At 36.7% G+C, this 27,405-nt stretch overlaps 1 protein-coding gene and 1 long non-coding RNA gene across 2 annotated transcripts in view; one reads left to right on the top strand and one right to left on the bottom strand.

Annotated features, from left to right (window-relative positions):
* Positions 1-27,405, top strand: part of LOC122529141 — an 86,510-nt gene that overhangs the window by 33,189 nt on the left and 25,916 nt on the right. The window lies entirely within an intron of this gene.
* Positions 18,876-20,575, bottom strand: LOC122529163. Its single transcript, XR_006306758.1, has 3 exons — positions 20,470-20,575; positions 19,460-19,554; positions 18,876-19,382 (listed from the first exon to the last, which is right to left on the bottom strand). It is a non-coding gene; the product is annotated as an uncharacterized LOC122529163 (long non-coding RNA).

The following is a 27,405-nucleotide window of genomic DNA, read 5'->3' as shown; positions in this document are numbered from 1 at the left end:
TTTTAAAGAGGTTACAAACACTCTAGAGGCTTAAGTCGAAAGATAGGAGCGTGTACTCGTATGCACACAGAAGGAACGAGAAGAGAGAGAGAGATAAGTTCTCGATATCAGGTGCCGAGACCGATAAAGCACATTCCAGGCCACAGTTCTCATGCTATACGCCGACCGTGTGTCGTGTCAACAGCTTTCGTGTGTCCACCGGTGTTGTTTTTCCCCCTTTTTCACGCAGTTCATTCACCCGCTTGAACGCCTTTCGTGAACGTTTTATCAGAGGGTTGATTTCTCCCCCCACGTTGACACGTAGGACAACTATGCTGCCAGATCGAGGATGATCGACGTCAGCTGGATCTCTTGCGGCTCTTGCAGAGCCTGTTGGCTCTGCGTCGCCCACAGACTTGGCATCTCGACGCTTTTTTGCAGGTAAACCAACGCTTTTTGGTTCACAGATATATATATTTATTTATTGTACCAGTGCAATGATAAATCCTGTGAATGTATTATATTCTAAGTTATGTAATACATTATCTTCAAAACGAGACACGACTGTGTCATGATCGTGTTGATGAAATTTAGAAATGTACGGTAATTGTATTGTAATTGAAATATTGAGGAGATTAAATAATAATACTCTGTAGAAGAAAGAATGTATATAGTGTTGTAGTATTATGAAAGTGTTGCAGCAACAAACTTCATTAGAAGTATTGTATAAATATTTAAAACACTGTGTTTAAACAATTTGAAGATTCATATTGGTTTTAAAAGTTACCAATATAGTGCTGTCGCAGAGCTAATGAATTTTTAAAGTGTCACAGCAACAAATGTAAGAAAAGTATTATGAAATACACATGCAATCTCATATAATATACAATCTCACATAATAAAATACATGTGCAAAATTACTAAATACCGAATATTAAGAATAAAACCTGTCCACAGAAGTCACATTCATCAATATTTGTTGTAAACATTTCACAGAGATCATTAGAAGTGTTATATAAATATTTAAAACACTGTGTTTAAACAATTTGAAGATATTCATATTGGTTCCAAATATTACCAATATAGTGCTGTCGCAGAGCTAATGAATTTTTAAAGTGTCACAGCAACAAATGTAAGAAAAGTATTATGAAATACACATGCAATCTCATATAATATACAATCTCACATAATAAAATACATGTGCAAAATTACTAAATACCGAATATTAAGAATAAAACCTGTCCACAGAAGTTACATTCATCAATATTTGTTGTAAACATTTCACAGAGATCATTAGAAGTGTTATATAAATATTTAAAACACTGTGTTTAAACAATTTGAAGATATTCATATTGGTTTTAAATATTACCAATATAATACTATCACAGAGCTAATGAATTTTGAAAGTGTTTTATGTAACTATGTGTATACGAAATATCATATACAAAAATACAATATATATACAATATACAATATTTTAATATATGATATATGTATAACAGACTTATATATTATTTATGTTTGTTGTATCATATGTACAAAATGTATATGTATATTGTGCATATATATTCTATAACATATACATATACAACATAAATAATTATAATACAACATACTTATATAATTATAATACAACATACAAATACTTACAATTATGATATTCAAAATATAAACAAAATATAATACAACAAATACAAACGACGCATGAAACAACAAGTACAATTACAAATATGAAAATCCACATTTTTCGAGAGAAAGGTATCTGTGTTATACAGAGGATTTAATAATACAAGGGAGAGGCATTTCTTTCTGTTTTTTTTTCTGTTTTATTTCACCCGACTCGAGGTAAATGAATGTCGGTCGCATAAAGCCGAAGAAAACGGTCGGTTGATCGAATTTCCTCGCGGAAACATCGTTCGAGGTAAGAAAGGAGGAGAAGAAAAAGAAGAAGAAGAAGAAACGAAGCTTTCGTTAGGCGACTTCTCCTCGTTTCCTTCGTATCGAGGTTATCTGGTCGTGAAAGAGCAAAGGACGCTTCATCGATCATAGATAACCACGGCTCTTCGTTTCACAGGTGAATTCCAGCCGTTCCACCCGAGAATCGAGATTGCTCCTTCCCAACTGACGCAATCCGAAAGACTTCCCAGCCGATGCTTCCCGTCATTCTAACACACTTTCGATCAGTCTTCCTCTCCACCACGTTGAAAACTCGTGCAGATGTTCGAAAGCTGCGTTCTCACCGAATATTCCAATCAGCAGCTAATAAATATTTGAGCATCGCATTTAATTGCAGCAACGTTTCAATCACACCGCGTGTTATGTAACTGGAACAATATTTGTTCTTTCTTTGCCTGGCTTCAAAGAGAACTCGCCTCGAACAACCAGCTGTACAGGCGTTTTTGTGAAACGGTCGACAAATTGGGCACATTGAAGGGACGTAATTCGTTTCTGGTATATTATGATTATCTGAAACATGATATAATATAATAGAATAATAATATAATAGAGAAACAGACTGTCATCTTTTGTTTCGAATATTTATTACAAATAGATTTCGAAGATTCAAAGGTCCGACAATCGAAAAACTTTAAATATCTAAAACTTTGGATCTAAATATCCAATGATTCGAGAGATCTAAAAATTTAAAAATTCAAATACTTAATCCGAATATTTAAATGTATAAATATTTAGAGATTTAAATATTCAAATATTCACGTTGTAATTCAAATCATATTTGGATGCTTAAAATTAGGAAAATTGTAAATGATACTGAGTGACGAGTAATGTAACAGATTGAGAATGCATTTATGTTTAGACGTACGCATTTTGATAAATTTGTTCAGCATATTGCAATACCTTGTTCTCTTTTAACCTCTAATAAGCAAACCAATTGTTTTTGTTTTATCGATCAGAAGATTATCTGTACGATGCTTTAATACAAATTAACCACTCGAACTTTGTCAATTTCTCAATAGGATACACATAACCTAAATGATCCAATAGAGCAGTTTCTCTTTGTGGTGGAAGATGGAATTGTGGTCTCTAAGATGGAATTTCCCGTAAACGTGCATTTATGCTCATATTGATACAGAAATATTCATAAATCAATTAAGGATTCCCTGAACTAACACATTCATTGCCAACTTGTTTTCTAGTATTACGTTCTTCATTAATGTGTACATTTCAGATTAATCACGTGTCAACGCATGCGCAAAGAATGTGAAATTCGGCTGTCGCGAACGCTACAATTAAGAATCGCGTGCAACATTAGAACATTTTTCATTTATTCAATGAGATCTTTCACATTAAAAAATCATCCATTTGTATTCAGGGATTTAGCGAACCGAGATGATATATATATTATCAATCATTATTCATTTCAATATCAATAATTTTCTCCATTAATTGCCAGGTGTATTTCGTATCAGTCAAACGCATGCGCATTAGACGCGTGCGCATTAAGCGCATGCGCGTTGGACATACGCGCGAAAATTGTTAAATTAATTAATTGTTTGAACATTACACAGTGATTTAATAAAATTACAATTGGAAAAGCGGGAAATCAATAAAATTAACGAAAGCAGAATGAAATTGTAAAAATTAATAAAGTAAAACAGAAAGAGTACAGTTACAATTGGAAAAGCAGAAACGTGCTTCGTTCAATTAAAAAAAAAAAAAAAAAAAAAAAAAACAGAGTATCGCGTTGGCGGACATCAAACTCGGGACGACGGCGGTGAAAGAAAAAATTGAAATGACCCGTGTGATGATGATGCTGCGTCGCCCTTGGCACGGTTTGCGTATTAACAGCGGCATATAACAGAAATAGACGTTCCCTTTTTAGGTAGGCTCACCCTTCGCTGTTGCAACTTGCGGATATGAAAACCAGAACGCTCGAGTGTAATCTGTCTCAAACGAGCGCGTTATTGCATCGCGTATTAAGCTCGGCGACGTCAAAGGGCAGATCGGTTTTAATAATGGCTCCTCGCTACGCTCTCGATGATATTAGACGACCATCGTAACGGAGACAAGGGAATCCTACTAGACCATCGTAACTCCGGAGAGCCCTTCACGTGCGAGTTCCTGTATATTCGTTGAACTACCTACGCGCACGCGTACGTAGAATTCTCTGCAAACTCTGTGAAATAAACTTGTGAAATATATATGGGGGGGGGGGGGGGGGTTAATATTTATAGCTCCGTAGATCAATGAATCAGCTGAGAGGATCGTTCTATTTACTTCGTACGTGCTTCGTACGTAGTTCTTTTTTTCTTTTTTTTTTTTTTCTTGTGCAGATTCAGCTGAACGAAATTAAATAGACGGTATACTGATCGTCTTGTTTACATTTGAGAAACGAAAAATTTACATCTTTAACGAGAATTTCATCTTTGTTCATGAACAATTTGCAATATTATTATATTTACCATTACGTTGCAATTTGCGTTTAATTTTTTCAGTTTCAATCGATTGAAATTTCGTTGCTCAATCGAAATTGCATCATCGATAATGAACGAAGCGAACACCCTGAAACGAAGGAAAAGAAAAAAAAAAAAAAGAAACGAACTCAGAATCCAATGTAACGTTAAAATCGCAATTCTGTTTGTTATTAATAGCCGATGCTCGTGCGTTTGTACGATACTTGAGAATAGAATAGCATCGATGCGTTAACAAACAAACGTTCCTGTTCTCATTGTGTGTACGATGATCGAAAGGCCAATAATCCTGGATAAATTGGTACTGGTCAAATGCCATTCATACGTTGTACAAACGTTGAATGAACGCCGACCTGTCTCACTGAAATTTCGTCTGAAATTCGACCCCCGTGGGGGCCATCCATTTCCATAGAAAATCCACTCCTACGTGGCGCCACCGCTTCCGCCAGAAACCCACCCGTGTCGCTATCCAGACTGCTAATGGAATTCCCCTAACAGTGAACAGAACATCTCTTAAACATCTCGAACAGACACGAAAACTTCTATCTCTTATAACACACGTTCTTTCTCACATAAACTCTAATTGCCTTCGGCTGTTGAAAACGATCCGAGCGGTTGTCGAGAACGAATCTGGTACGAACAGAGATAGATAGACAGATAGAGAGAGAGAGAGAGAGAGAGAGAGAGAGAAAGGTCATCGAGGCAACAATAGACGAGGTTTCGTGAACACGTTGCATGGTGAAAACCATGCCTACCCGCATGGACAATTGGTGAATTTCGAGCAACGATCGTGTAACACGTGCAGCCGAGCATCATCGAGATTTCAGCCACCATCGAGTATTTTATGGAAACGTAAGAAGATTCGAAATTGCCAGGCAAAAGTCTTCGAAACCAACGAGCCTTCGGTTTTGTCCTTAACGAGTAGCCGCGTTCCTTCTTCTTTTTCTTCTTCTTCTTCTTCTTTTTTTTTTTTTTTTGCCATTCAACGACTCTTACGAGACAACGAGAGAAAAGAGAAAGAAGAATGGTTTTTTTAATTTTGGCTGCCCTTTGGAGCAACTGTCTCCGTTGAAGGTTTAAAAACGAAAAGGGTAATCTTTGTGTGTTTGGGATCCTAGTAACCAGTAAGCGTGTTTCGCGACGCTGTAATTTTACCCTTTACCCTTTAAACTTCACAGTTTCGCAGAATTATTCATTAGAACAAGAGAAGACTTCCACTCCGCAGAACTTGTAGATATAAAAATATTATAATAATAGCTTGTGCTTGCTGCAGTGCTAAACTATTTCTGTCTGTGGACCCTTTCCGCTGTGCTTATATATCCTTTCCTATTCGTATTTTGATTCCTGGTCAAGAAGTACTCATGCTTGACTAATTCCTAACAATATTGTAACAATATTAGGAATTCCTAGTCTTATTATGAGTCGTCCTCATATAAGATACTTTGGCCAGAGACCAAGCTGCAAATCTTTGGAGAAATACATAATGCAACAAAAGGGATCCAGACAGCCAGTATTGGAGTATTTTTACATCAATATGTTCCATTTAAGTGGAAAGTCTTGCCTCGTTACAATAAAAGTTCTGTAAAATTGTGAAGCATAATTTTTTAATTGTACCCTTGCAACGTGACAGAACAATTTTTAGTGATAATAGTGAGATAGGGGCTACTGAGTTTTACTGAAATAAATCATCATAATTTTGCCTTCTTATGATACAATAAAATAGTGTACACTAAATAAAAGCTCATACCTTGCTAAACAAAAATTCACACAAAAATAAAATACTAAATAAAGGTTCTGTAAAATTGTGAAGTATAATTTTTCAATTATAACAGTATGGTATTGTTGTCTGCTGTGTGATTAGGAATTGTATATATTAAATACAGACACTCACTAGATTCCCTGTAAAGGGATTAAGAACAATAAGATAAGATCGCAAGATAAGAATCATACTAATAGAACTAGGACTGGAACAGGAATTGGGGTCAAGAGAATCTTTTATGTCTTAGCTTATCGCAAAGAGAGAGAGAAAGAGAGAAAGAGGAAGAGGCAGGATGACCAATTATTTGAATTTTGCACTTGCAATTAGTGAACATTTTGGAAGAAAAAGTAACTCAGTCTGACTCATTGAGTCAATGCAAGCCAAGATTCATCGTCATCCAAACATTGGATTTTGTAGACAAATTAGTCAATTTCAAACTTTATTAATATCAATAAAGTCGAGTTTCATCACGTTGCAGTTGTAATAGAATTTGAAGCTGTTTCACGTAACATACGTGTAATCTGATCGGGATGTCTCGTTTTATTCCACCCACATGTGCGATTATGTATCTCTGCAACTATTCATTACTCGAAAAACTATTCATTATATGTCGTTTGCTTTGAAGAGAATTTGTTCTGTTTCGAGGGGGATATTTTACGATGACCATAAAATTTATTCAGGTATAGACATTCTCGAGATCTCGAGCTCGTATTCACTTCTTCAAATGGAATTATACTCTTTATGCGGTTCGATACTTTTTATAAACAAATATTAACCCACGTATGAAAATTAATAATTTTTAACAGAAAGATTTTACAAAAATCTGCGTATGATACTAAACCTAACCTAACCTAGACAAATCTAGTGGTCATTACGAGATACTTTGAAACAGAACAAATTTTAGTTCAAACATAATTGACGAATAATGAACCGTTGCGAAGATCATTGGACGGATGGGTAAGAAACGAAGACACCTTGTGTTATGTTCGTAAAAACACCCCATCTAAAAGTATTCGAGCATTTCCGCGAGCCTTGTAAGAAAACTTCCAAGAGGTTAATATCACGACCTACTATCCTACTCGTAGACAAAAAGGAATCGTACGCTCCGGTTCGACGTTTCACTTCCTCTGCCAATTTGGCAGGCAATTTTTTCGCCATTCTAAACCGCGGCCACTCTAATGGATCCCCGTCACCGCGGCAGAAAATCAGAGGCATTGTTAGCGTTACTGTGCCCCACTTCGTTCTAGTCATTTCGAACGCATCCACCATCTTCTCCGGTAGCATCCGGCCAATTCGTACAATTATTCAGGAGTGGTTTTCCCGCGCGCCGCCGGCCATTTTAATCGCGCTCGATTATACAACCGCGAGGCTTGTCTACAAATGGAATCTAGCTACGAATTTTTCGCGCTCTAAGTTTTTCAATTATGTAACTTGTGTCAATTTTTGATTAAAAAAATGGAACTGTCAAGAAAGAGATTTGTCGTTTAATAATAGGGTTTAGGTTAGGTTTAGTAAATAAAAAGGTTGTGATTCGCTGCATACCAAAAATTTTCGTTCGGCTACCTGCTTAAGTGACAGACTTTAAAGTCTATAATTATAACGAAACTTTCATTTAGTTTTACTGTCTTATAGTCGTTTTCTCTTCGAGAGTTACATCAGTGTAAAAGATATGCGTAAGTTTGCAAGTTAGTGAGCGCATGCGCGTGAGGTACCTGCGCATCAGACGTGCGCATATTACAAACGGGAATTCCCGCGAACGCAATATTTGAAAATAGTGTATTGAAAAGCTATATTTAATAAATATTACTATACTAAAAATAGTATGATAGTATTTATTATTTAATGTAACAATTATTATAGTATAATAGTATAAATACTCTTATAGTATAAAATATAAATTTCTACTATGTATTTATATACTAATTATATATAATATACTATATAAATTATATTATACTCATTATATTATTATTATATTATAAATTAAATTTATTATAATTTACATAATTATTATACTATATTGTAAATATTATAAATTATATTATACTAATGTATAATTTATATACTAATTTATATATTACAGTATATAATTTATAGTATAAATACTCTTATGTCAAATATAGTGTTCTAATATTCGAGTATTTTCGATAATATACTCATAAAAAACGAGCGAATATTAAGAATATTAAGTATATTCTGTAGTATCATCGTAATTGGATTCGAGTATACTTGAAACTAGAAATACTTATAAAAAAACGTAGCAGTATATCCTATAGTAGCGTCATAATTAGTTTCGAGTATACTTAAAGGTATCTTTGGGGATACAAGAAAACTAGTAAGCATTAATTATGTTCTACGGCACCGTAACTGGATCTAAATTTCACATACTTGAAACTACCGTTGGTAGATAAACTTATAAGAAACTTAGCAAAAAAAAGTAATAATGACTCTAGTTCGGTAACAGCATCGTAATTAAAGTCGAGTAGATCAGCTCGATCTAATTGTCCATTTTTAGAGATACGAACTGGGAAATAAAATAACGTATGCAAAAAAAAACTTCAAAATAAAGTATATAATAATATAATAAGTATAATATAATTTATATTATATATAATTAGTATATAAATACATAGTAGAAATTTATACACTATAAGACAAAATGTAGTATAGTTAATGCTATAGTAAATATAGTACAGTTATGTGTGCAAAAAGACTTTAAAACAAAGTAATTAAATTCGAGTGCCACGTGAATACTACCGTTGCAGATAGATCTAACGAAGAATCCGAATCCAACGGCCAAAGATTCGAGGATCAATCTGCGAGATGCTCGATCCCGTCTCTATTCATCTCATCCGCGATCCTTTCGCGCATCCTCCGTTTCGTGACGCGAATCTTTACGTAATCGGCTCGTTATTTGATAAAGCCCGGTCGGTTTTCATCGCGATCCACGTCATTTTCCTATCGTTACGTGAATTTCAAACAAAACACCGCTGGACGGGAGGAACAGGTTTGCACGATCGATGTACGCAGACGAGCGTGCGCGCGCGAATTAACTCGACCGCATCATTACGAAACGATTACGTAACCGGAGGAAGAAGGAAGAGAGAGAGAGAGAGAGAGAGAGAGAGAGAGAGAGAGAAAAACATTGTTACGCGGGGTTCAATTAGAATGAGCGAATACGCAGCCGCGCGTAATTATTTGCGGAATTAACGCGAGACTCTGGATGCGGCAGCTCGAACGCTTCCAACATTCCGCGTATCTGTCAGATAACAACTCGGTAAACTAGAACCTGACTTGGAAGCTTCTAACTCCGGAAACTGTCAATTTAGAGTGGCATTTTTCAAAGTTTTAAAAATCGACCAATTTTTAATTAATTTTTTACTTTTTAGTAGGAAATTGTTTTCGTTAAAAATTAATTTTTAATAAGGAATCGTTGTTCTGTTGAAAATTGATTTTTAACTTTTAACAAAAATATACTCTGTATCGTCAGTGAAGTTTCCTCGGCTGTACCTTCAATATTGGAACGCCCTGTATAGATAGAAGGAATATAAACGTAAATATACAAGTATTTGAAATACTGTTGGTATTTTGGAAATACCGAGGTATTTAAAGAAAAAGTTTCTAACGTTGTTTGATTGAAGTAACAAGGACGAAAATGACATTTTCGAGAACGAATAACTCGTAATTCGTAATATTTCAATTCGGTGAAACGAATGAAAATGAAAATGAATTTTCAAATAGTATGTTGTTTCAGTGAGAGTGTTTCAATTACTGTTTCCAATAATTCCTGTTCCTTTATTATTACTGGGGATTCGAAATACAACAATTTCAAACAATTTCTTAGTTTCCCTGTAACATGTTCAATAAACTTTCCTCATTTCCATTCTCTGTTCGTAATTGTTTACTCGTCGTAAGCAAACTGCTGCTCCAAATGTACGTAAAATTATGGACACTATACAATGTCCATTCACTAAATATTTACTAATTATTTTTCCCGTGTGCGTGGCCACGGCCATACATTATTCTATCGTCATTATTCGAGCGAATCGTCCACAATTTTGGCAAAAATCGAAGGGGCCTCGCCCCGGGGGTTGAAATTTCCATTGAAAGTCTCTCGCGTATGAATCTCAACGTACCTGCATACATAACACCATATTGAATGGCGTCTATTGTCCGCCTGGTTCTTCACGTTTCCTCGCCTAATCGATATGCTCGTTGTCGGTTTCCTCTGAAAATCGAAGACAACGGGCTTCTTCCGGCTGCTGTAACCTGGGATGAAGAGAGAGAGAGAGAGAGAGAGAGAGAGAGAGAGAGAGAAAAGAAAAAAGAAGGAAACGAAGGCAAAGACCAAAAGAGTCGAGGACTCCGATCCGGTTGTCCCGATGGCATTCTCTATCGCCTTTGTTGCCGCAAATGACGCTCGATGAATGGGCGCGAGAGAGTGCTGCAGTCGTCGACGTATTTTCGTTTCAACCGATGCTTTGCACTTTGACAGCAGCCCCGTGCCTTGCTGAATCGTTACCTTTGTATCCGGAATCGACCGTCATCGGATGCTGCCCTCCTCGATACTTGACGAAACAGGCCTCTGTTCTTCCTTTCTTTGCCGATAACGATCGGCTCGCGCGAGAATGTTAAGCGCTTATTTCCCACGTCGCGCGGGAAACATTCAAAATGAATGTCCGCGACGGTGGCTCGCTGCTTCGCTCTGCCCTCCCCCCTTGTACAGGTAGATGCAAATTTGGTGACAAGTTTTAGTTATTTCTTAACGCAAAAAGTGATGACACTTTTAGTATTATAGAAAGTTATACGCTATTATACTATACTAGTATAATATATTGTACATTAATATTATATTAATTATTAATTGTACTATACTAATATAGTACTATATATACTATTTATATAATGTATAATACTATTATACTGTTATACTATATTAATATATTATTATTTATATAATATTACTAATATAGTACTATATATATGGTATTTATATAATTAATTATACTATTGTACTATACTAATATATTATTATTTATATAATATTACTAATATAGTACTATATATGGTATTTATATAATTAATTATACTATTGTACTATATTAATACATTATTATTTATATAATATGGTACTAATATAGTACTATATATACTATATATACTATTTATATAATTAATTATACTATTGTAGTATATTAATATATTATTATTTATATAATACTATACTCATATAGTCCTATACATACTAATTATTAATTATACTATTATATTAATATATTATTATTTATGTAATATTATACTACTAGACTACAGTATAATATACTATAATATACTATTATACTAGACTACAGTATAGTATACGATGTATATATAGTATTTATATAATATTATATAGTACAATATATAGTAGTATAATTAGTATAATTGTACTATTTATTATTAGTATAATTAGTATAGTATAATACTATATTTACATTTATATAATATAATACCATACAATATTTACTTCATATAGACAATTATTTGCCAGATGTATTGACATAAATTTGTCAAATATAATAAAACGTATAAACGTAATTGTATTTAAATATAATATGTTTCTTCAAGTAAATAAGTATACTTGGAAGGTATACGCCTATCTCTAATCAACAGATCCTGAAGGAATCATTATATTTAGTACAGCTACGTTTTATTATATTTAACAAATTTAATACGTCTCATGAATAATTGTGCAACACACCTAAATAAAAAATTAATTTAAATAAACTTTTAAATGAATAAAATAAATTTTACAAAAGAATTATAAATTATAGATTTTAAGAACTTTTATTATTAGGTATTCAAAGAAATTCTTGCCGCTGTTTTCTATTGTTTGAAATCGAAATATGAACCTCCACGTTTTTCGTAAATTTCTTCTCTAACATTTTGTTCTTATAAAAATTTTTCACTTTACCGCGTTTTATCGCGGAAACTGGGAATCTGAGGCAGTCGATATATCCATAGTTGGATAAGAAAGACCAGAATCAGCCTCTCCAACACTCTGAATAGTCCTCGCACGAGCGCTATCGACTCTCAGGATTTTCCTTCCACTTCGATTCTCAACGTAGCGCCAGGAGAACATTTTCGAATATAAATAGCACGGACAATGAAGAAAGAATCAGCGGGATCAGCGTGAAAATCGGAGCAGAGGAAAAGAAGCATTCTGTGAACGCGTTTAATATAGTTTAAAATAGTTTTTCGTTGCGTCGAACGCTTGAAACAAAGATATTGAGAATAATAATTATTGCGAGGCTTAATATAGTTAATACGATATTATACAATATATTTGTGTGTGATATGACGAAAATCCTAACTGTTAGGTAAATTTCAAAATAGTGGCCTGTTGTGTCACGCATTCGATAAAAAAAGTTTGAGAATTGTAATTGTTGTAAATGAAAAAAGAGAAATTAAAAAGTGTGCAAATGTTAGTCAAGATAATAAGGGCCTTACTTCAAGTATTCTCGTAATATTCTTAGATCAGAATAAAAAACACAGGTGTTAAATATTAATTATAAATATCATAAATATTATAAATATAAATATAATAAATATTATAAATGTTATAAATATAAATATAGTAAATATTATAAATATTATAAATATAAATATAGTAAAAATTATAAATATTATAAATATAAATATAGTAAATATTATAAATATAAATATAATAAATACTATAAATATAAATATAATAAATACTATAAATATAAATATAATAAATACTATAAATATAAATATAATAAATATTATAAATATTAAATGTTATTCTTCAGTAGATTAAATTGCTAAATTAGGGAGAACGCGTCGCTCGCATCTCTTGCCATTTTGTCCCTGCAGAGTATAAATAGTGATGAAAACATGGAAATATAGTGAAAATCGTCCAATAACAAAGTGCTATTGTAAACGAAATAACAACTTGATCGAAAGAAACTTGTGCCTTCCTCGAAACTCATTGTCAACAAAATTGCAAAAGAATTTTACACAAAGTTCGAGGTAAAGTTAGGTTAAGTGACTTAACCTCTTCGAACGCGAATTCTCGTTGCGATTTCGGCTGTACGAAATGTTCTTGTGGTCGTGTGTACGCGAGTGGCCGGTGACCGAGAGACTTCAATGCTAGGCTACGTGATCTTCGGAACGCAGGAGTGACGACAGAGAGAGAGAGAGAGAGAGAGAGAGAGAGAGAGATGCGCGCACGCGTTTCGATAAAACAAAATGAGGAGAACCGCAAGGCAAGTTCACAAAACAGAAGAAGAAGAAGAAGAAGAAAGAAGAGAAAGGAGTATTTATCTGAAGTATTGGAGGAAACATAGTTATTGCAATGATCGTTCGTTAACTTTCCTCATTGTATGTTAAGAACAATTACTGATGATACGAGAGGGAGATGAGAAAGTTTTGGAATTGTGAAATAAGAAAGAGAAGATATAAGCGAACCGTGTTTGTCTGAATTCTTCGAGAAACAAATAATCAATATGATAATCGATTTTTCTTAGTATATATATATATAATTTTTCATTTATGTTCAAATGGAAATACCAAGTGAAACCTCGTTGAAGTTTCTGGATGAAACATAATAAAGTCAGTGATACAATCTTTTTAATTTGCAACATTCGTCAATGATTCTATTTAACAATCCGAGCCACCTTTTCAATTCCAAGGAATGACAACAGGAAGATACGAAGTTGAGAAAACGAACTGAGATTCCCTGGATCGAGCAATGATAGTTTCTTTATGGAGAGGTGAGAATGTGGAAGATTGAGAAAAAGCAGAGATCCACGCAGAAGGAGAAAAGGAGAGGAAGAGAGGAAGAAGCATACGATATGAAAGAAGAAAATTCAGCATTAAACGCAAGTTCAAGAAGAAGCAGAAAAGAGAGAAAGAGAATATAAAGAAGGTATAAACCAACATCGAGCGCCAAGAAGAAAACAGACGAAGAACGAAGAAGAAAGAAACGAAAAAGAAAGAGTGAAGCATGCTGGTATAAAGAAGAAGCGCAGAAGAAGAAGAAAACGAAAAAAGGTTGAAGAAAGAAGAAGAAAAAAGAAAAAAACAGAGGGAACTGTACGATATAAAGAAGAAAAACTCGCCATCGAACCTGGCAAGTTCACAAAAAAAGAAGAAGAAGAAAGAACAGAAAAAAGTAAGAAAAAGAGAGAGAGAGAGAGAGAAAAGTATACGTACATATGTAGGTATAAAGAAGAAAAACTCGCCAACTTCACAAAGAAGAAGAAGAAGAAGAAGAAGAAGAAGAAGAGAAAGAGAAAAATAGAGAGACACAAACAAGTATACGTAGCGTAAAGAAGAGACTGTGTTGCAGAAAGAAGAAACGAGAGAAAGAGAATATCAATAACACGACGCACGATGGAGAAAGAAAGAGAGAGAGAGAAAGAGAGGAAACCTGACGATGCGTGGCGGTAACCGTTGGAGGGGTATGAAACGATTGGAGGGAGGTAAGGTAGGAACGCGCAACTGAAAAGTGGTGGCGACCGGACGAATAGAGAGAGAGAGAGAGTGAGTGAGAATGGAAAAGAGAGAGGGAGTAGGAGAAGAGAGAGGTTGACGTTGAGGCAAAGGTAAAGAGGTTGGGGGAGGCGGGGAAAGGAAAGACGAAGAGAGACACGCGAAGAGAAGACGAGGAAAAGAGAGAGATAGAGCGACAAGAAAATGGGGGAGGGAGACGAAGAGAGAGAGAGAGAGAGAGAGAGAGAGATAGCGAGAAGGGGACACCGGCTTGCCTCGGTCGGCGTAAAGCGAAGCCAACAAACTCACGTCAGTTCGAGGCTGGAGGGATGCCAGCGTTCCTCGTGCGTGTTTTCTCGATGATATCGCGTCATCCACGCCGATATCTACCGCCCCTCAACCACTGAAAACTAACTGGCGACCTTGTGAGTGAAACTCGTAGTCGCGACACGTTGGTGAAAAAGGCAAGGTTATTTTTCGTTGTTCGCGATACACGAGCGAACGTCCTCGGATCTTTCTTGGTCCTCGATCGTCGAAGTGGGTAGGAGGAGAAACGCGCGCGCCGTCCAAGCCGGATTTCACCGGCGCGAGAGGTCCTTCACCATCGTGGCTGGGACCATCTTCCAGAGAAAATTCTGACCGTTCCAGAAACTCTTGGCGAACCTTCGTGCACCTGCTTGCGAGCACGTTCGCTAGCTTGGATTCAAGAAACACCGTGACTCTGACACTCCGCGAAGTTTCAGTTTGAACACGAAAAGTTGCGAGTCGAGCGGAAGATCGGAGAACGAACGAGAAGCCTCCGATGAGAGGAGCGTCCGTCACACGGAGGAGGAAGTGGAGGATCGTAGAGGCGACTGGCGAATGCGAATTCACCTCTTTGTGATCGTCGATCGTTCCTCGTCGAGGGTCGAACAGGAAGGGTGGCGAACCGAGAGAGAATCGAGGAGAGAGGGCAAACGAAAAGCATCGGTTTTTCCCCCTCGGGTGATATGAGCTGGGCGCAATTAAGGCGGTTAACGGAGTCGGGAATACCTGTCCGGCGGCGGGCCAAAACCGGTACGAGCGTTCTCCATACAATATAGTGCGCCTCCTACTCCTACTCCTACTCCTTCTTCTTCTTCTTCTTCTTCTTCCTCCTCCTCCTCCTCTCCCCCCTCCTCCACCTCTTCATTCCTCGTGGCCGCTGCATGCAGCCTTCAAAAGGTGCATACACCTTCGGCCAGCACGCCGAGTCTGCGCTTCTTCGTGTTCTTCTCCTCTTTCTTCCTTTCCTTCGCCCCTTCGTTCTTCGTTCCTTTCTCAGCCTCTCCACTCTTTCTCCGCTTCGCCACCGAGAAACATGGACGTCTCGTAGCGCGTCTCTGTACAGCGATACGTCCCGTCTCGCCGATTATTCGAGTGTCGATATACTCGTCCGGATTATCAATTACGAAATCGGTGGGGCACCGAGGCCGCCGAGGAGCCTCTTGAGATTCCTGCGGATGATACACACTTTCTCTACGAGAGTTCCAGCGTGGTCAATTTTTTCGGAAGAAGAGACACGACTACTCCTGCGTACGTCGACAGTGACATTGTAAACTCTTTCTACGAGAATTTCGGAAATCGAGCGTCAGTTTTTTTTTTTTTTTTTTTTTTTGAAAGATTCGTCGAGTTCCGGGGGACCGGGGACGTTTCGAGAAGGCCTTCAGATTCTTACACAGAGTGATGTTATGAATTCTTTCTGCGAGAACTCTGTTTCACCTTGAGGAGAAGAATCGACGAATCGTTCAGATTTAAATTCTTCCTGGTGCAACAGTTCTACCGTGAATTTTTTGGGAGAATTTCGAAGGACGACAAGCTTCGACAAGTGGTTCAGATTTTCACGCAGAGTGTCGTAAGTTCCACCTGCGAGAATTCTGCTGTCGATTTTTGGCAGTTTGCAGTTAAAGTGATACGAAACGAGAACTGTGAACTTTCGAACGAGCCAAGTGATATATGTTCTCTCTTTAAAATAACTGAACAAATGAACAGACCTTTGAAACTCATACGTAGTTCCGCAACGAGCGATATTATAAATTATTTCTTCGAGGATTCTGCCGTCCATGTTTGGAAGAGTCGTTAATTGCAAAAGACCATGGACGTCTCGACGAATCCTTGAATCCGAGATTCTCGAGTGACAAATTACAAAATTGTTTCTCCAAGAATTCTAGCGTCAATCTTTGGAAGAATCTGTGAATCTCTTTCTCCAAGCATTCTTCTAGTGTCAATCTTTAGAAGAGTCGTCAAACTTCAAAGGACAGTGAACAAGTTTTAATTCTGAAGATTCTTACTTATATATTACTAGTTCTTTCTCCGAGAATTTTGCCGTCAATTTCTGGAAGAATCATCAACTGCAAAGAAACTGTGAGCTCAAGATTCTTACTCTCGTCGATATTTACAAATTTTTGGAAGACTCGGCTGATCTCGACGATCACAAACTGTCGACGATCCATTGATCCATTGATCGTCAAGCGACCTTTCTCCAAGAAACTCTCCACTGTCAATTTTTGATAGCGTCGTTAATCGCAAGAAGAAGAAGAAGAAGAAGAAAAAAGTAACAGCGAGCAAAAGTTGCTAAACCAGCAGAGAGAGAGAGAGAGGTCAAGTGTGTTCTCTGGAATTCCATCGGTGTTTCGTCGGGAGTGCGTAACCAGAGCAAGAAGAAGAGCGCGAGGAGTCGATGTGGAGGGGAGGAAGTAAGCTGCTCTTCCAGGTGGAATATCTGTGCGTGCGGTGCGACTCGAGGGCGGTGGGAATGTTGGAAAGGGCGGGAACAGGGAGGTGATACAGGAGGAAGGACCGCGTAGGAGAAGAATTTCGTCGTGGAGCGTGGTGGTGTTGTTGTTGTTATTGTTGTTGTTGTTGCTGTTGTTTTTGTTTTCCATCGTCGTTCGGGGCGACGAGTCGACGAAGAACGAGAGGAAGACGAAGAAGAGGAGAGGGAAGAAAGAAAAAAAGAAGAGGAAGAAGAGGAGGTGGAATCGGCACGAGGAGAAGAAGAAGAGATGAGAGTGTATGGATAAGCGGCGGGAGTTGGAGTATTATAGGGAGAGGAAAGGTGGAAAATGGGAAGGTCTCGGGATACAGCGAGCCATTGAGAATTCTTAGCTCGTCCGTTTAGTTGGGCACAACCGCGAGCTGCGAGAGAGTCCGTCCATGAGGTTTGAACGAAGGACGAATTGTTGAGAAGCCACGCCATGAGAATCCTCAAAACGCTACACTGGTAGGTTTCAAGTTTCAACGACGTTGACTTCTTCTTCTTCTTCTTCTTTTGTTCTTCTTCTTCTTCTTCTTCTTCTGGCTAAACTTCGTTTCAGCCTGAATTTTTCACCTATGTTAATGACCTATGTTAATAAAATCTGTTTTCAGACAATAAATTTTTCTCCACAAAACTAACAGGATACATTAACAAAATCTGTTTTCATAAATAAATTTTACTCCACAATTCTACTGTTTAATATGATGTAATATTTTATAACAGTTACTGTATCATTCTACTGTTTTCATAATCAATTTTACTATGTACAAAAGTAATGTGCACAGTAGTAATTTACAATAATGAATCATAGTTAATACAAGTAAAAATGTAAAAATTCGAAAATCAAAAAGATATTGTCCTATCGAATAGAATGTAAAATATTTCATTTAATTTCTATAAGATATTATATATCACAATAATTTACAGCGAAATTATATTTATTCTTCCTTTTTGTAATATTATCTGATTATTTATGTTGTTTAAAATTCCTTACCAGTGATATTCGTTTTATTTCAATTATTCCAAGATATTTATAGAAATAGAAACGACGATCACTGGTGACCATCGTGTAACAGTCAGTGTGTTAAATAGTTTAAAGACAAACGTTCTTTTCTAACGTCGGCGCGATGTCGTTCGGTAACATTCCAATAACTTACGAAAGGATATTTTGTAATTTTTCTAATAACGTATCGCCGTTAAATGCAGATTGAGCAGCGGAATGACAAGTGTGTCAATACTTTCATCGTTGGGAATTGCTGCTTTGTACATTACTTTTGTACATAATGAAGCTATTTCTGGAAACATTATGAGCTGTTTCTGGAAACATATTTTGCTAATATGCCATTTGTTTCCATAAAGATATCGTCAAAAGGTGTGCCAATATTTGATTTCCAAAACATCACAAAAAGATAAATCCTTCGGCTGATAATATTGAAATTGAAATCACAAAATTTATATTTTTACAAACTACACACACTTTTATATTTTATGATATATCTTGAACTTAAAACTGATTTTTTTTTTATATATCTTAAATAACTTTACGTGTTTAGATCTAGTCAAGTAATCAAATCAGGATACAGAGAGAAATAGATGAAAAATTTCAGGTACTTCCTAAAACGAAGTTTAACCCTTCTTGAAGCAGTCTTTCTACTTCCACTTTTACTCTTTGCTATCGTCGCCATAGACCTCTCTTGTTTGGCCATTCAACATTTTGGCCCCTTTTATCGCTCGTTCTCTCTTGGTATTTTAAAGCGATTTCGTTGTTTAGCAAGGTGAAGTCGTTTGATAATTCTACTATGGGGTTGTCGAGGTTGTTCTTTGTATGGAAATTCATTCGAGGGAACAGTCAGGAGGCTTGAGAGAATCCGATCGTTTCTCCCTCTTCTTGCAGAGACACCGCTTCGCTCGCCGGAAGTTAAAAAGGTGTCTATGAAGCATCCTGTAATTGAGAATAGAAAGTCGAATACGAACGGTAATAGGAGGAACCTGCTATCGCCTGTTTTATCGAGCAATTACCATTTTCACGCAGTGATTCTGCAAAAATCTTCGTTCGTCTCTGACACGTTGTTGTTCAAACAAGCATGTTTTCGCTCGCAAGGGAAGTTCGGCAACTGGAAAGTTCAAACAAATTTAAAACTTTGCACAAATATAATATCACGTGACACTGACACTAATAGAACAGCTTCTTTCACTTGCTAGAAAATGACTCCAAAGAAAACTTAACCTTTCAATTAATTTAATCTTTTTTATTTTAATTTATTTTATATAATCGTGAATACTTGTGAAACTTTTTTATAAGCGTTAATTGAAGTTCTGAGGTTTTTGATTGAACGATGTATGCTCCTATTTTACTATAATAATATGGTTTTTAAATTTTGCATTCGCGTCAGACGAAGAATTCTATCCATGCGCAAGCGTCTATCGCGCATCTGTCCAGCGCGCATGCGCATAACTAATGTGAAATATATACCTGTACAATTTAACATGACAATGAAGAAACAATATTGAAAAACGATCGACAGTATATATTTTAATTCAGAGGATTCTCGAATAATATAAGTGGATGATTTTTAATTTAACAGAGATTTTGTTGACTGGACAAAACGCGTCTCTTGTTTTCTATATATAAGATTTTCAAACGTTGCATTCACATCTCACGTGCATCTGTCTGTGCGCATGCGCCTCACCAATATAAAATATGCACTGCGATTTAACCCAACTAAATTAACAAACAAGAAAAAATTGAAGAACGATTGACGATGTAGCTTTTAATTCGGAAATAGTCCCGAATATTATAAGTGGTGATGATTTTTAATATAACAAAGAGTTTGTTAATTAGACAAAATATTCTGTATACGATTTTCTAACTTGCGCATCTGTCTGTGCGCATGCGTCTGACCAATATAAAATATGCACTGCAACTTAACCTAACAGTTTAGAATGAAAAGGCCAAAACTGAAAAAAACGATTGACAGTACAGAGAATATTTCCAAGCAAATTGAAATTTTTTTCAATTTTCTGGTTACCGAACAATTTCTTGTCAGTAGGAATTCACACTTACAGCGTACAGGTACGTACACTTACGTGTTTCGAGTTACACTGACGGAAACGTCACGCGTAAAATATTCAAACCTTAACGAGCAGGTAAACAAAGTAGCGGAAGCGCATACTCGCGCGTTATTTCAACGTAAAACGTAGACAGGTTTGAACGTACTGTAGGTCAGCGATGCCAAAGTCGTAAAAAGGTTCAGGTATGCGATAACGTCCATTTTCTGGCCGTTCCAGGGAAAATACGAGCGGCAGATATTTGCCAAGACCGATGTTAAATAGTCGAGCAACGGTACCCTATCCAGAGGTTAATTCAACTCGAACGAACATTCAGCTTCGCTATTTCTGTGATTAAACTCTGACACGCCGTTAAAAATTCATCGGGAACTTGTAGTTTCTCTGAGGAATTTCTCAAGAAAATTCTTCGACAATTCCTGCAGATTTCTTGTTCGAATTGACCAAGCTACTTGAATCCAAGTGAATTGCAGCCAAATTATTTGCGAGTATTGTTTAAATTACTTCAAGCCCTGTATTTATATAATTCGACTTATTTGACTTAGGTATTCTTTCAGATTTCTTTTTTCGTTTTTTTCTTTTTTTTCGTTCTCACGAATCAAATTACTGTATCGGCTTCAATATGATTTCATTTCTTGACATGAAAAAAAAGACAGTAGTTTCATAGCTTCTATACTGATACAAATATAAATCTTACCCGTGATCTCACGTGTTGTCATACAAAACGTGATAGTATGTAATTTCACGTGGTATGAAAATAATGTATTTCTATTTTCGTTGTATTGTACATGATCGTTTGGTCAGTCAGAGAAAAAGCCTGTTTCCTTTTGTTTTCAAGTAATTTGAAAGAATGTACTAACACACAAATTCCTTGAGATCTAATCAAATTTCTATTAAGAAAAGAAAATGTTTCAAGAGAAACTTTCGACTATTCATAGCGTATCGATATAAATATAGATTCTATCCACAATATCAAACATTATCATATAAAACGTACTTCTCTATCTCTGTTCAATCGAATAGAAGAGTACACTTGTCCTCTCTTGTCTGCGAGTAACTTGAAAGAATTCACCAACATGAACTCTTTGAAAGTTTCAATTATTTCTTCCGACACGAGAAAAAAAGGAATTATTTCATGTGACGTACCGACACAAATATACATAATAAATTCCATCCGTGATAAAACTTGACGTGACGCGATAGCGTGTTTCTATCTTTTAGCTCTTCCTCGGTTTCAGCTAACTCGAAAGAATTTGCTAACACGAACTCTTTCAAATGTCTTCAAATGTCGAGAAATATTTCGAGACGTCAGACGCTAGAAAACAAAAATATACAATTATTTTACAATGTACTAATATATCTTACTCGTGACAAAAACGTGATAGCGCGACATGTATGATTTGTTTCTATCTTCACTGCCCACAAGACGCACGTGATCGTTTTTTGATCAGAAAATCCTCTTGGAACAGGAAAAACCCACTTGTTCTTACCTGTGCCCTGTAAGCGTGTTTAGATTTGTGCAGCCCTAGCTACCTGACCACCTCCGCAGGTATATATCCGAGCCAGGGACGCGTTTTCACCGATCGTGTGGAAACGCAGCTGAATGCACCCGAGTGTTCAGTGCCGATGACGTTTGCCATTCCGATTTTTCCCCTCGACGGCTTGGAATTCCTCGCCGCGGAGGCTTCCCACGTCGAGCGAATTCCCCCTCCGCGCGCGCGTTTCAATGCACGCGAACAACAATCCCAAGCTTCGTTTCTTCGAGGATCGAACGCCTGCTGGCTGCAGGCGTGTGCACTCGTAAACAGGAAAAGCGTTGATACACCACGTTGTTACGTGTTTCAGAGATTTCGCCAAAGATTGGCTCGCATTCTTTCTCGATCTTTAAAATCATCCGCCGCGCCATGTCGTGTGAATACTTCGGTGCAAAGATCTTCTGCGCCGAGTTGACGCTACGACGGCAACGTTGATTGCAGCGTAAAAAGAAATTGATAACAATGAAAAATCCTCGATACCTCAAAAACTGTTGCAACTGTTCGCAACAGAGAATCGTAGTCAACAGTTTCATTTTCTTTCTCAAATATTATGTAGAAAATGAAAGCGTCTTCTTTCTTCTTTTATAAAGAACCGGAGATTCGAATTGATGGAGGGGAAAAAAACTGTATCGTTCCCAGTTGAAAAAGTGGGGGTGACTTTGAAATGACCTTGAGCTCTTCCAGCTACACTAATACTCTCTGCATTATATTTTTGTCAACAAAATTTTTTTGTTAACGAAAGTCGAGCTTATACGGTTCACCCTTGTACAAGGTTCAAGAACAATTTCTTGAAACAATAGCTAACTAGCGTTTGATTGATCGTCATAGCGTTAATAATCGGTGTCCGATTCGATTTTAGAGGATCTCGTTGAACACAAAAGCGACTTCGCGGCGTAGAAATTCGGAGGAGGAGGTGGCCTCTTTGTTTCCGAGAGAGGAATGGAATCGTCTAGCATTTCCGTAGAGGTTAGGTCAGGCGTCTCGCAAGCAAGGAATCGTAAAGCAAGATGGAACGGTTTTAGCGAATTCCTAGCAAGAAGAAGACGGCCGAAGAGAGTTCGGGTGCTGAAGAGGCGCAATGCGATTAGGTCTGTCCAGCTTTGTGAACCTCTCAGACGGCGGGGTACTTCGTGGAACGATCCTAGACGAAAATCGTATCCCTTTTAGGATAAAAGCCCTCTCCCGAAAAGTATTCTCCAAGACAAACTCGCCACTTTCTAGAATTATCGGTCGCTTGACACATTCCTCCGAGTAATTCTTTTCTCTCATTTTCTTCCAACTGTTTCGCGATAATATCGTCGCCGACTTTTGCAAATGAATTCTTTTTTAAATTCCTCTTGTGTTTGTTTATAAGGTTCCCATATCTAAAGCTATTATTTAGAGTACACTAGTATCTGAAAGTTTTGTTTGATGATAGTATAAATTATTATAATTATTTTATAATATAATTGATTATTTATATGTACAATAAACTTTGATGTGTAAATTATACGTTTGACGTGTTCCTTGTAATTACAAACGTACAAGATTTTACTGGGAAAGCAGTATGAAACATTGTGATGAATCGTAGTTTCGTTTGTAAACGACGAAGATTTCGTAGAGATAATTTTTCCACAAATTGAAACAGCAAACCAAGGAGGGTGTATTTGAGCTAAAAAAAAGAAGTTAGATATTTTAACATAACTGTCTTAAATATTGAAATAAATAATATTATAATGTATAGACGTGTATAATAAATACAAAATAAATAATATATTATAATAATATGTTTATGCAATTCGTGCAAATATGGGAGACTCTGTTGTATGTTTCATTTACAATGTATCAGATAATTTTTATATATAAATAATTTCATTTCACGAAAACGAAATAAGCTTAAATTTAAAGAAAGAAAGAGAGAACTTTTTCTTTAAACGAACCAAAAAAAAAAAAAAAAAGAGTGTGCAAGAAAGGCACGAAACGCAAACGGCATTAAGGTGAAAAGAGAGAATTAAAGGAGGAACGCTACATTGGAGGTCGTTTTGCCGGTCTCGATCGTTTTTTCCTACAAGTACCCCGTCGAATCGACTAAGTTTGTGCTCGTTGTATTTATCCTTTTAAGAGTAAATCCCTATTAAAAAAAACGTAGCTACCGACTAGCCTAGATATCGTGTTATCCTGCTTTAGAGTTAGAGAGAGAGCTGGTCGAGTTTCTCATCGTTGGAACAACCACGTAGTAGATGGATGCACGTAACACTTCTGTACATAGCACACCAATGTAAGTGTCACCCAATACGTTTTATCTTTTCGCCGTACCGTCTACCAGAACCATGTTGGATAATAGTACTCCAAGTATTCCTTACTTCTTAAGATGGGATTTCCTGTAAGCACGTCAGACATATTTGTACGTTACATTGATTACAATGGAGAAGCGTATTCCTGTTTTTTTTTTCAATACTTTCAAATGTTCACGAAGTTGTTCGCGTCAACTGGTTTCTTTTTCTTTTTTAGCATTGCCTGCCTGATTAATTGTCAAGCTAAATCACGGCACATATTTCGCGTTAGTCAGGCGCATGCGCGCTAGACGGATTCCCGATTAATTGTCAGGTTAAATTACGGTACACATTTCGCGTTAGTCGGGCGCATGCGCGCCACCGTGTTTGAAAATTGCAACGACACAGAGACAAAAAAGAAGCAGCAATGTGTTTTGTTTAATCGAAAAATCTTCGAAACTTGTGAGAAATCTCTCCTTTGCAACGTCCTTGATCGATTGTAACACGATACACTCGGATGGATCATTATCTGGAAAGAAGGTTAAATCGAGCAAACGTCGTGTCCTTTTTGGGTTTGTTTTACAGGTTAGGTTTACACTGGGAGATTCTAGTACACGGATACATCGATCCATTGTGATTGCACGATCGACTATGTTCGACTATGTGCGTTTTACAGTAATTGAAGAGGCTGCCGCAATCGGATCATTCTCTACATTTTCATAATTTGATCGAGCTAACAAGAGCCAATTTCAATCTACTTAACTTTTCCAACTTTCTCTTCCGATGCAATTACGTACGACTTAATATCGGAGCTGCGAATATGCAATTGGCATAAGGTATGAATATTTATGCAAATTGGAACGTTGTCGAGGTTCGTTTCGTCTGAACGTTATAACGAGGCGAACGTTGTTTTAGGTTATTCATTCGGGCTGGTCGGTTCGATGCATCGAACGATTAGATCGGTGATGTACATATGTATGTAGAGGAGGTTAAGGAGGAAGGAGAGCAACGTCTCGCGGGCGTTCCTCGGAATACGATCGTTTGAAAAGAGGCACGGAGAAAGCACGTGAACTCGTTTACGTTGGCCGGCCGCGCACATGGCCTCACCGCGGTATTGCGTGCGCGTTTTCTGTCGCTTTTGTCCCGCTGGCATTGTCTCGGTTCTCCTCTGTGTACAGCCTGTGAATTCACGTGGTCGCCACTTAGGTATATTACAAGCCGTGCGTAATGCCGTCGCCACCTCTTGTTCTTCGATCCTTTTCGTTGCTCTCGTAACTGGATCCATACTAAAAAAGAAGAAAAAGAAAAAAGTAAAAGAAGGAAGAAATCGTATTCGACCCTCTATGGTCCGTAATATCGTGTTCCTCGAATTCGTTCCTGCAGCCGCTCACGAAAGTGTTCGAACGTTGATCATAGAAAACTTTTACTCCGTTTGTATGAACTTTTGTCGGAGGACAAATAGTTTAATAGTGATTAAATGTAATTTTACGTTACTGTAGTACAATGGCGGGTAGAAGGGAGTTTAAAAGGCAAACAAATAATTAACAAGAACAATTAAAATGGAATTATATTTAACAATAGATACATATACATTTTTAAACAGCTAGTTAATAATAGCAAATAAATTGTTAATCATTATAGATAATTGTACACAATTATTATTAATATTAATATATTAATTATTACTAATATTAATATATTAATTATTACAAATCGATTAATATTAATATCAATACATTAATCGTTATTGTACATTGTTAGTTATTATTAACATTATCAACAGCGTTGTTAGTATTTTTTTATTACTTCAAACTTCTGTTTCATCCGCCATGTATCACGTAAAACGTTCTGAACGTTCATTAACATGGTAACCAGAAACTAGGCAATCGTTTAAAAATGAAATTGATTGATTTAATTTCTGAGAGGCTGACAGGAAACCGGAGATTTCGTTAAACAATGCGGCCTTTCAATAAGTTAAGCGATATCCCTTTGTAGCGTAATAATTGCAGTTTCCATCGAGTCGAGTTCTCTCTCCACTTGATATCTAAGCGCGAAAGGTTAACAAGCTACGCTGGTGCTTCTAAAATTGCCTCGACGAGGATAACAAGGTTTAAATGATAAAACTGAGAAAGGGAAGAAAAGAAATTTGTTTCTCGGGGGGAGAGGAACGCGCAGCGGTGTAGTCGAGTTTCTTTAAAAGGGAGGAAATTGGAGGACGGAAGTATCATTAAACAAACTACTCCTCCTCGTTCTCTCTTTTCTGTCGGATAAACGAGCAAAGTTTCGCGGAAACAGACGTGGAAATTTCGTCGGTCGTCCCGTGAAAACAGGAACAATCAGTCAGTAATAATCAGTGATGATCGAACGAAATGAAACAGAATGTCGGAATTTGAAAAAGTATCGGACTGTTCTCTGTACAAAAACATAGAACGTTCTCTCCCGAAACAACAACGAAAACACTTTTTGTTTTCCAAACAGTTGCCAACAAATGTCAACTTTCAGAAATATTTTGTCCACGCTGTGAAGCAACGCAATCGGACATTCCGGCGGCTCTCATTTCGAGTTTAGAGCGAACAACTCGTTGTCCACACTTAAATGCACATTGTGCGTACATGTCAGAAGTGCAACGAGAAACATTTTATCACTACGGATACGAATAGGTAACGATCGACAACTTTTGTTACTGATAAAATCGTTACTGGAACAAATATGTGAAAATATCGGGCAACAACTTTTTTTTTTTTTTAAGAAAAACGTGTAACGTGAGCAAGTTGTTGCTTCAGTAAAAAAGCAGCTTAATCTCTTGCGCTGGAATGACGTGCCACGCACGTCGAGAATTTCTTGTCCCAATAAATTGATTGCAATATTTTCTCAGTTTTAACTATATTTAAGTAAAACAAAACAGGCAAAACGAGTAATAAATTTATTACTTCTCAATAATTTCTCTATCCAGTGATATTATACCGACGAGTTCAAAAGAAAAAGAAAGCGACGAATTATTGTGTACGGTCCGGTCACTCGTTATGGTCCGCAATCAGTTGGCCAGCGCAAGTGGTTAAAAAGTCAGTCGCATTGCAACATTTTATTTACCAATTTACATTACCGTATTCCA

This window comes from Frieseomelitta varia, unplaced genomic scaffold (genome assembly GCF_011392965.1).
Source record: "Frieseomelitta varia isolate USP_RPSP 00005682 unplaced genomic scaffold, Fvar_1.2 scaffold_279, whole genome shotgun sequence".
Taxonomy (NCBI): domain Eukaryota; kingdom Metazoa; phylum Arthropoda; class Insecta; order Hymenoptera; family Apidae; genus Frieseomelitta; species Frieseomelitta varia.
This window is presented reverse-complemented; position numbering and strand designations above follow the sequence as displayed.